Raw genomic sequence first — 10,523 nt, 5'->3', positions numbered from 1 at the left:
CTCGCAGCACAGTTGCCCCATATAAATTGCCCATGAGCGCGGAGCTTGTCTTTGTCACTGTAGCAACTTTGCTCCATCAGCGGAAGAAGGTGGTTCGACGCCCCTGTAAGCACATGATTCTCTAATTCCTTTGTTTCAGGCAAGCCACTGTGACGTCAGACCCCTTTACGCATACAGCTTTGCGATGCTTAGACAGTAATCACATAATTCATGTTTACATTTCTTTAATTTTCGACGCATTGTCGTTATTCGTGACGCATCAATGACCAATTGATTATATGGCAATGCAATGAAAAAAGCGTGTGGAAAACAGTGTTAATGACAGATTTGAGAAGCACATTTCTTCAATGTTGGCCGCATGGCATTCCTGTGCAGGTGACAATGGTAATTTTTCAAAACGACAAGGATATTTCAACACATGATTATTTGTTTGCTGTGCTCTATGGCCTCTGCTACAGACCTCATCGAAATGACACTTAGATATCTTAGGGTGTACATATCAAGTCTTCCCAAATGGTCTAGCGGATAGGCATCTACCTTGTAACGCAGGGCGGCCCGGGTTCGATTCCCGTCATGGCAAATGTTTTTTGTAGAAAAATAAAATGAGTCCCAACGTGTGCAACAGAACAGTTCGAAATCTCGTTACATTTGCATCGTCATGAACATGACTTATATCAGGCTAGCTCATTTTTTCTTTGTTCATTTTAAGTGTAGAAACAATATTTCGTTTGTGAACATTTTTTTCTGCCGTTTTGACAACAGGCTCATGACTAAAGAACACACGGCTGTCTGCTGATTGACGCTTGACTGTAGATTTTCGCTTTGTGTCAAAAGAACTTCCTAACGCACACTTTTTCAAAGTAGGTGAATTCATCAGATCTGTTTGAAACATTGCATTTTATCCATGCACGACGACTGCTTAGATACTCGCAGCACAGTTGCCCCATATACATTGCCCATGAGCGCGGAGCTTGTCTTTGTCACTGTAGCAACTTTGCTCCATCAGCGGGAGAAGGCGGTTCGACGCCCCTGTAAGCACATGTTTCTCTGATTCCTTTGTTTCAGGCAAGCCACTGTGACGTCAGACGCCTTTACGCATACAGCTTTGCGATGCTTAGACAGTAATAACATAATTCATGTTTACATTTCTTTAATTTTCGACGCATTGTCGTTATTCGTGACGCATCAATGACCAATTGATTATATGGCAATGCAATGAAAATAGCGTGTGGAAAACAGTGTTAATGACAGATTTGAGAAGCACATTTCTTCAATGTTGGCCGTATGGCATTCCTGTGCAGGTGACAATGGTAATTTTTCAAAACGACAAGGATATTTAAACACATGATTATTTGTTTGCTGTGCTCTATGGCCTCTGCTACAGACCTCATCGAAATGACACTTAGATATCTTAGGGTGTACATATCAAGTCTTCCCAAATGGTCTAGCGGATAGGCATCTACCTTGTAACGCAGGGCGGCCCGGGTTCGATTCCCGTCATGGCAAATGTTTTTTGTAGAAAAATAAAATGAGTCCCAACGTGTGCAACAGAACAGTTCGAAATCTCGTTACATTTGCATCGTCATGAACATGACTTATATCAGGCTAGCTCATTTTTTCTTTGTTCATTTTAAGTGTAGAAACAATATTTCGTTTGTGAACATTTTTTTCTGCCGTTTTGACAACAGGCTCATGACTAAAGAACACACGGCTGTCTGCTGATTGACGCTTGACTGTAGATTTTCGCTTTGTGTCAAAAGAACTTCCTAACGCACACTTTTTCAAAGTAGGTGAATTCATCAGATCTGTTTGAAACATTGCATTTTATCCATGCACGACGACTGCTTAGATACTCGCAGCACAGTTGCCCCATATAAATTGCCCATGAGCGCGGAGCTTGTCTTTGTCACTGTAGCAACTTTGCTCCATCAGCGGGAGAAGGCGCTTCGACGCCCCTGTAAGCACATGTTTCTCTGATTCCTTTGTTTCAGGCAAGCCACTGTGACGTCAGACGCTTTTACGCATACAGCTTTGCGATGCTTAGACAGTAATAACATAATTCATGTTTACATTTCTTTAATTTTCGACGCATTGTCGTTATTCGTGACGCATCAATGACCAATTGATTATATGGCAATGCAATGAAAAAAGCGTGTGGAAAACAGTGTTAATGACAGATTTGAGAAGCACATTTCTTCAATGTTGGCCGCATGGCATTCCTGTGCAGGTGACAATGGTAATTTTTCAAAACGACAAGGATATTTAAACACATGATTATTTGTTTGCTGTGCTCTATGGCCTCTGCTACAGACCTCATCGAAATGACACTTAGATATCTTAGGGTGTACATATCAAGTCTTCCCAAATGGTCTAGCGGATAGGCATCTACCTTGTAACGCAGGGCGGCCCGGGTTCGATTCCCGTCATGGCAAATGTTTTTTGTAGACAAATAAAATGAGTCCCAACGTGTGCAACAGAACAGTTCGAAATCTCGTTACATTTGCATCGTCATGAACATGACTTATATCAGGCTAGCTCATTTTTTCTTTGTTCATTTTAAGTGTAGAAACAATATTTCGTTTGTGAACATTTTTTTCTGCCGTTTTGACAACAGGCTCATGACTAAAGAACACACGGCTGTCTGCTGATTGACGCTTGACTGTAGATTTTCGCTTTGTGTCAAAAGAACTTCCTAACGCACACTTTTTCAAAGTAGGTGAATTCATCAGATCTGTTTGAAACATTGCATTTTATCCATGCACGACGACTGCTTAGATACTCGCAGCACAGTTGCCCCATATACATTGCCCATGAGCGCGGAGCTTGTCTTTGTCACTGTAGCAACTTTGCTCCATCAGCGGGAGAAGGCGGTTCGACGCCCCTGTAAGCACATGTTTCTCTGATTCCTTTGTTTCAGGCAAGCCACTGTGACGTCAGACGCCTTTACGCATACAGCTTTGCGATGCTTAGACAGTAATAACATAATTCATGTTTACATTTCTTTAATTTTCGACGCATTGTCGTTATTCGTGACGCATCAATGACCAATTGATTATATGGCAATGCAATGAAAATAGCGTGTGGAAAACAGTGTTAATGACAGATTTGAGAAGCACATTTCTTCAATGTTGGCCGTATGGCATTCCTGTGCAGGTGACAATGGTAATTTTTCAAAACGACAAGGATATTTAAACACATGATTATTTGTTTGCTGTGCTCTATGGCCTCTGCTACAGACCTCATCGAAATGACACTTAGATATCTTAGGGTGTACATATCAAGTCTTCCCAAATGGTCTAGCGGATAGGCATCTACCTTGTAACGCAGGGCGGCCCGGGTTCGATTCCCGTCATGGCAATTTTTTTTGTAGAAAAATAAAATGAGTCCCAACGTGTGCAACAGAACAGTTCGAAATCTCGTTACATTTGCATCGTCATGAACATGACTTATATCAGGCTAGCTCATTTTTTCTTTGTTCATTTTAAGTGTAGAAACAACATTTCGTTTGTGACCATTTTTTTCTGCCGTTTTGACAACAGGCTCATGACTAAAGAACACACGGCTGTCTCCTGATTGACGCTTGACTGTAGATTTTCGCTTTGTGTCAAAAGAACTTCCTAACGCACACTTTTTCAAAGTAGGTGAATTCATCAGATCTGTTTGAAACATTGCATTTTATCCATGCACGACGACTGCTTAGATACTCGCAGCACAGTTGCCCCATATAAATTGCCCATGAGCGCGGAGCTTGTCTTTGTCACTGTAGCAACTTTGCTCCATCAGCGGGAGAAGGCGGTTCGACGCCCCTGTAAGCACATGATTCTCTAATTCCTTTGTTTCAGGCAAGCCACTGTGACGTCAGACCCCTTTACGCATACAGCTTTGCGATGCTTAGACAGTAATAACATAATTCATGTTTACATTTCTTTAATTTTCGACGCATTGTCGTTATTCGTGACGCATCAATGACCAATTGATTATATGGCAATGCAATGAAAAAAGCGTGTGGAAAACAGTGTTAATGACAGATTTGAGAAGCACATTTCTTCAATGTTGGCCGCATGGCATTCCTGTGCAGGTGACAATGGTAATTTTTCAAAACGACAAGGATATTTAAACACATGATTATTTGTTTGCTGTGCTCTATGGCCTCTGCTACAGACCTCATCGAAATGACACTTAGATATCTTAGGGTGTACATATCAAGTCTTCCCAAATGGTCTAGCGGATAGGAATCTGCCTTGTCACGCAGGGCGGCCCGGGTTCGTTTCCCGTCATGGCAAATGATTTTTGTAGAAAAATAAAATGAGTCCCAACGTGTGCAACAGAACAGTTCGAAATCTCGTTACATTTGCATCGTCATGAACATGACTTATATCAGGCTAGCTAATTTTTTCTTTGTTCATTTTAAGTGTAGAAACAATATTTCGTTTGTGACCATTTTTTTCTGCCGTTTTGACAACAGGCTCATGACTAAAGAACACACGGCTATCTGCTGATTGACGCTTGACTGTAGATTTTCGCTTTGTGTCAAAAGAACTTCCTAACGCACACTTTTTCAAAGTAGGTGAATTCATCAGATCTGTTTGAAACATTGCATTTTATCCATGCACGACGACTGCTTAGATACTCGCAGCACAGTTGCCCCATATACATTGCCCATGAGCGCGGAGCTTGTCTTTGTCACTGTAGCAACTTTGCTCCATCAGCGGGAGAAGGCGCTTCGACGCCCCTGTAAGCACATGTTTCTCTGATTCCTTTGTTTCAGGCAAGCCACTGTGACGTCAGACGCCTTTACGCATACAGCTTTGCGATGCTTAGACAGTAATAACATAATTCATGTTTACATTTCTTTAATTTTCGACGCATTGTCGTTATTCGTGACGCATCAATGACCAATTGATTATATGGCAATGCAATGAAAAAAGCGTGTGGAAAACAGTGTTAATGACAGATTTGAGAAGCACATTTCTTCAATGTTGGCCGCATGGCATTCCTGTGCAGGTGACAATGGTAATTTTTCAAAACGACAAGGATATTTAAACACATGATTATTTGTTTGCTGTGTTCTATGGCCTCTGCTACAGACCTCATCGAAATGACACTTAGATATCTTAGGGTGTACATATCAAGTCTTCCCAAATGGTCTAGCGGATAGGCATCTACCTTGTAACGCAGGGCGGCCCGGGTTCGATTCCCGTCATGGCAAATGTTTTTTGTAGAAAAATAAAATGAGTCCCAACGTGTGCAACAGAACAGTTCGAAATCTCGTTACATTTGCATCGTCATGAACATGACTTATATCAGGCTAGCTCATTTTTTCTTTGTTCATTTTAAGTGTAGAAACAATATTTCGTTTGTGACCATTTTTTTCTGCCGTTTTGACAACAGGCTCATGACTAAAGAACACACGGCTATCTGCTGATTGACGCTTGACTGTAGATTTTCGCTTTGTGTCAAAAGAACTTCCTAACGCACACTTTTTCAAAGGAGGTGAATTCATCAGATCTGTTTGAAACATTGCATTTTATCCATGCACGACGACTACTTAGATACTCGCAGCACAGTTGCCTCATATAAATTGCCCATGAGCGCGGAGCTTGTCTTTGTCACTGTAGCAACTTTGCTCCATCAGCGGGAGAAGGAGGTTCGACGCCCCTGTAAGCACATGTTTCTCTAATTCCTTTGTTTCAGGCAAGCCACTGTGACGTCAGACGCCTTTACGCATACAGCTTTGCGATGCTTAGACAGTAATAACATAATTCATGTTTACATTTCTTTAATTTTCGACGCATTGTCGTTATTCGTGACGCATCAATGACCAATTGATTATATGGCAATGCAATGAAAAAAGCGTGTGGAAAACAGTGTTAATGACAGATTTGAGAAGCACATTTCTTCAATGTTGGCTGCAGGGCATTCCTGTGCAGGTGACAATGGTAATTTTTCAAAACGACAAGGATATTTAAACACATGATTATTTGTTTGCTGTGCTCTATGGCCTCTGCTACAGACCTCATCGAAATGACACTTTGATATCTTAGGGTGTACATATCAAGTCTTCCCAAATGGTCTAGCGGATAGGCATCTACCTTGTAACGCAGGGCGGCCCGGGTTCGATTCTTGTCATGGCAAATGTTTTTTGTAGAAAAATAAAATGAGTCCCAACGTGTGCAACAGAACAGTTTGAAATCTCGTTACATTTGCATCGTCATGAACATGACTTATATCAGGCTAGCTAATTTTTTCTTTGTTCATTTTAAGTGTAGAAACAATATTTCGTTTGTGAACATTTTTTTCTGCCGTTTTGACAACAGGCTCATGACTAAAGAACACACGGCTGTCTGCTGATTGACGCTTGACTGTAGATTTTCGCTTTGTGTCAAAAGAACTCCCTAACGCACACTTTTTCAAAGTAGGTGAATTCATCAGATCTGTTTGAAACATTGCATTTTATCCATGCACGACGACTACTTAGATATTCGCAGCACAGTTGCCTCATATAAATTGCCCGTGAGCGCGGAGCTTGTCTTTGTCACTGTAGCAACTTTGCTCCATCAGCGGGAGAAGGCGGTTCGACGCCCCTGTAAGCACATGTTTCTCTAATTCCTTTGTTTCAGGCAAGCCACTGTGACGTCAGACGCCTTTACGCATACAGCTTTGCGATGCTTAGACAGTAATAACATAATTCATGTTTACATTTCTTTAATTTTCGACGCATTGTCGTTATTCGTGACGCATCAATGACCAATTGATTATATGGCAATGCAATGAAAAAAGCGTGTGGAAAACAGTGTTAATGACAGATTTGAGAAGCACATTTCTTCAATGTTGGCCGCATGGCATTCCTGTGCAGGTGACAATGGTAATTTTTCAAAACCACAAGGATATTTAAACACATGATTATTTGTTTGCTGTGCTCTATGGCCTCTGCTACAGACCTCATCGAAATGACACTTAGATATCTTAGGGTGTACATATCAAGTCTTCCCAAATGGTCTAGCGGATAGGCATCTGCCTTGTCACGCAGGGCGGCCCGGGTTCGATTCCCGTCATGGCAAAGGATTTTTGTAGAAAAATAAAATGAGTCCCAACGTGTGCAACAGAACAGTTCGAAATCTCGTTACATTTGCATCGTCATGAACATGACTTATATCAGGCTAGCTAATTTTTTCTTTGTTCATTTTAAGTGTAGAAACAATATTTCGTTTGTGAACATTTTTTTCTGCCGTTTTGACAACAGGCTCATTACTAAAGAACACACGGCTGTCTGCTGATTGACGCTTGACTGTAGACTTTCGCTTTGTGTCAAAAGAACTTCATAACGCACACTTTTTCAAAGTAGGTGAATTCATCAGATCTGTTTGAAACATTGCATTTTATCCATGCACGACGACTGCTTAGATACTCGCAGCACAGTTGCCCCATATAAATTGCCCATGAGCGCGGAGCTTGTCTTTGTCACTGTAGCAACTTTGCTCCATCAGCGGGAGAATGCGGTTCGACGCCCCTGTAAGCACATGTTTCTCTAATTCCTTTGTTTCAGGCAAGCCACTGTGACGTCAGACGCCTTTACGCATACAGCTTTGCGATGCTTAGACAGTAATAACATAATTCATGTTTACATTTCTTTAATTTTCGACGCATTGTCGTTATTCGTGACGCATCAATGACCAATTGATTATATGGCAATGCAATGAAAAAAGCGTGTGGAAAACAGTGTTAATGACAGATTTGAGAAGCACATTTCTTCAATGTTGGCCGCAGGGCATTCCTGTGCAGGTGACAATGGTAATTTTTCAAAACGACAAGGATATTTAAACACATGATTATTTGTTTGCTGTGCTCTATGGCCTCTGCTACAGACCTCATCAAAATGACACTTAGATATCTTAGGGTGTACATATCAAGTCTTCCCAAATGGTCTAGCGGATAGGAATCTGCCTTGTCACGCAGGACGGCCCGGGTTCGATTCCCGTCATGGCAAAGGATTTTTGTAGAAAAATAAAATGAGTCCCAACGTGTGCAACAGAACAGTTCGAAATCTCGTTACATTTGCATCGTCATGAACATGACTTATATCAGGCTAGCTCATTTTTTCTTTGTTCATTTTAAGTGTAGAAACAATATTTTGTTTGTGAACATTTTTTTCTGCCGTTTTGACAACAGGCTCATGACTAAAGAACACACGGCTGTCTGCTGATTGACGCTTGACTGTAGATTTTCGCTTTGTGTCAAAAGAACTTCCTAACGCACACTTTTTCAAAGTAGGTGAATTCATCAGATCTGTTTGAAACATTGCATTTTATCCATGCACGACGACTGCTTAGATACTCGCAGCACAGTTGCCCCATATAAATTGCCCATGAGCGCGGAGCTTGTCTTTGTCACTGTAGCAACTTTGCTCCATCAGCGGGAGAAGGCGGTTCGACGCCCCTGTAAGCACATGTTTCTCTAATTCCTTTGTTTCAGGCAAGCCACTGTGACGTCAGACGCCTTTACGCATACAGCTTTGCGATGCTTAGACAGTAATAACATAATTCATGTTTACATTTCTTTAATTTTCGACGCATTGTCGTTATTCGTGACGCATCAATGACCAATTGATTATATGGCAATGCAATGAAAAAAGCGTGTGGAAAACAGTGTTAATGACAGATTTGAGAAGCACATTTCTTCAATGTTGGCCGCATGGCATTCCTGTGCAGGTGACAATGGTAATTTTTCAAAACGACAAGGATATTTAAACACATGATTATTTGTTTGCTGTGCTCTATGGCCTCTGCTACAGACCTCATCGAAATGACACTTAGATATCTTAGGGTGTACATATCAAGTCTTCCCAAATGGTCTAGCGGATAGGCATCTATCTTGTAACGCAGGGCGGCCCGGGATCGATTCCCGTCATGGCAAATGTTTTTTGTAGAAAAATAAAATGAGTCCCAACGTGTGCAACAGAACAGTTCGAAATCTCGTTACATTTGCATCGTCATGAACATGACTTATATCAGGCTAGCTCATTTTTTCTTTGTTCATTTTAAGTGTAGAAACAATATTTCGTTTGTGAACATTTTTTTCTGCCGTTTTGACAACAGGCTCATTACTAAAGAACACACGGCTGTCTGCTGATTGACGCTTGACTGTAGATTTTCGCTTTGTGTCAAAAGAACTCCCTAACGCACACTTTTTCAAAGTAGGTGAATTCATCAGATCTGTTTGAAACATTGCATTTTATCCATGCACGACGACTACTTAGATACTCGCAGCACAGTTGCCTCATATAAATTGCCCATGAGCGCGGAGCTTGTCTTTGTCACTGTAGCAACTTTGCTCCATCAGCGGGACAAGGAGGTTCGACGCCCCTGTAAGCACATGTTTCTCTAATTCCTTTGTTTCAGGCAAGCCACTGTGACGTCAGACGCCTTTACGCATACAGCTTTGCGATGCTTAGACAGTAATAACATAATTCATGTTTACATTTCTTTAATTTTCAACGCATTGTCGTTATTCGTGACGCATCAATGACCAATTGATTATATGGCAATGCAATGAAAAAAGCGTGTGGAAAACAGTGTTAATGACAGATTTGAGAAGCACATTTCTTCAATGTTGGCCGCATGGCATTCCTGTGCAGGTGACAATGGTAATTTTTCAAAACGACAAGGATATTTAAACACATGATTATTTGTTTGCTGTGCTCTATGGCCTCTGCTACAGACCTCATCGAAATGACACTTAGATATCTTAGGGTGTACATATCAAGTCTTCCCAAATGGTCTAGCGGATAGGCATCTGCCTTGTCACGCAGGGAGGCCCGGGTTCGATTCCCGTCATGGCAAAGGATTTTTGTAGAAAAATAAAATGAGTCCCAACGTGTGCAACAGAACAGTTCGAAATCTCGTTACATTTGCATCGTCATGAACATGACTTATATCAGGCTAGCTAATTTTTTCTTTGTTCATTTTAAGTGTAGAAACAAAATTTCGTTTGTGAACATTTTTTTCTGCCGTTTTGACAACAGGCTCATTACTAAAGAACACACGGCTGTCTGCTGATTGACGCTTGACTGTAGATTTTCGCTTTGTGTCAAAAGAACTCCCTAACGCACACTTTTTCAAAGGAGGTGAATTCATCAGATCTGTTTGAAACATTGCATTTTATCCATGCACGACGACTACTTAGATACTCGCAGCACAGTTGCCTCATATAAATTGCCCATGAGCGCGGAGCTTGTCTTTGTCACTGTAGCAACTTTGCTCCATCAGCGGGAGAAGGAGGTTCGACGCCCCTGTAAGCACATGTTTCTCTAATTCCTTTGTTTCAGGCAAGCCACTGTGACGTCAGACGCCTTTACGCATACAGCTTTGCGATGCTTAGACAGTAATAACATAATTCATGTTTACATTTCTTTAATTTTCGACGCATTGTCGTTATTCGTGACGCATCAATGACCAATTGATTATATGGCAATGCAATGAAAAAAGCGTGTGGAAAACAGTGTTAATGACAGATTTGAGAAGCAC

Source organism: Argentina silus (genome assembly GCF_951799395.1).
Source record: "Argentina silus genome assembly, chromosome: 18".
NCBI classification, from domain to species: domain Eukaryota; kingdom Metazoa; phylum Chordata; class Actinopteri; order Argentiniformes; family Argentinidae; genus Argentina; species Argentina silus.
This window is presented reverse-complemented; position numbering follows the sequence as displayed.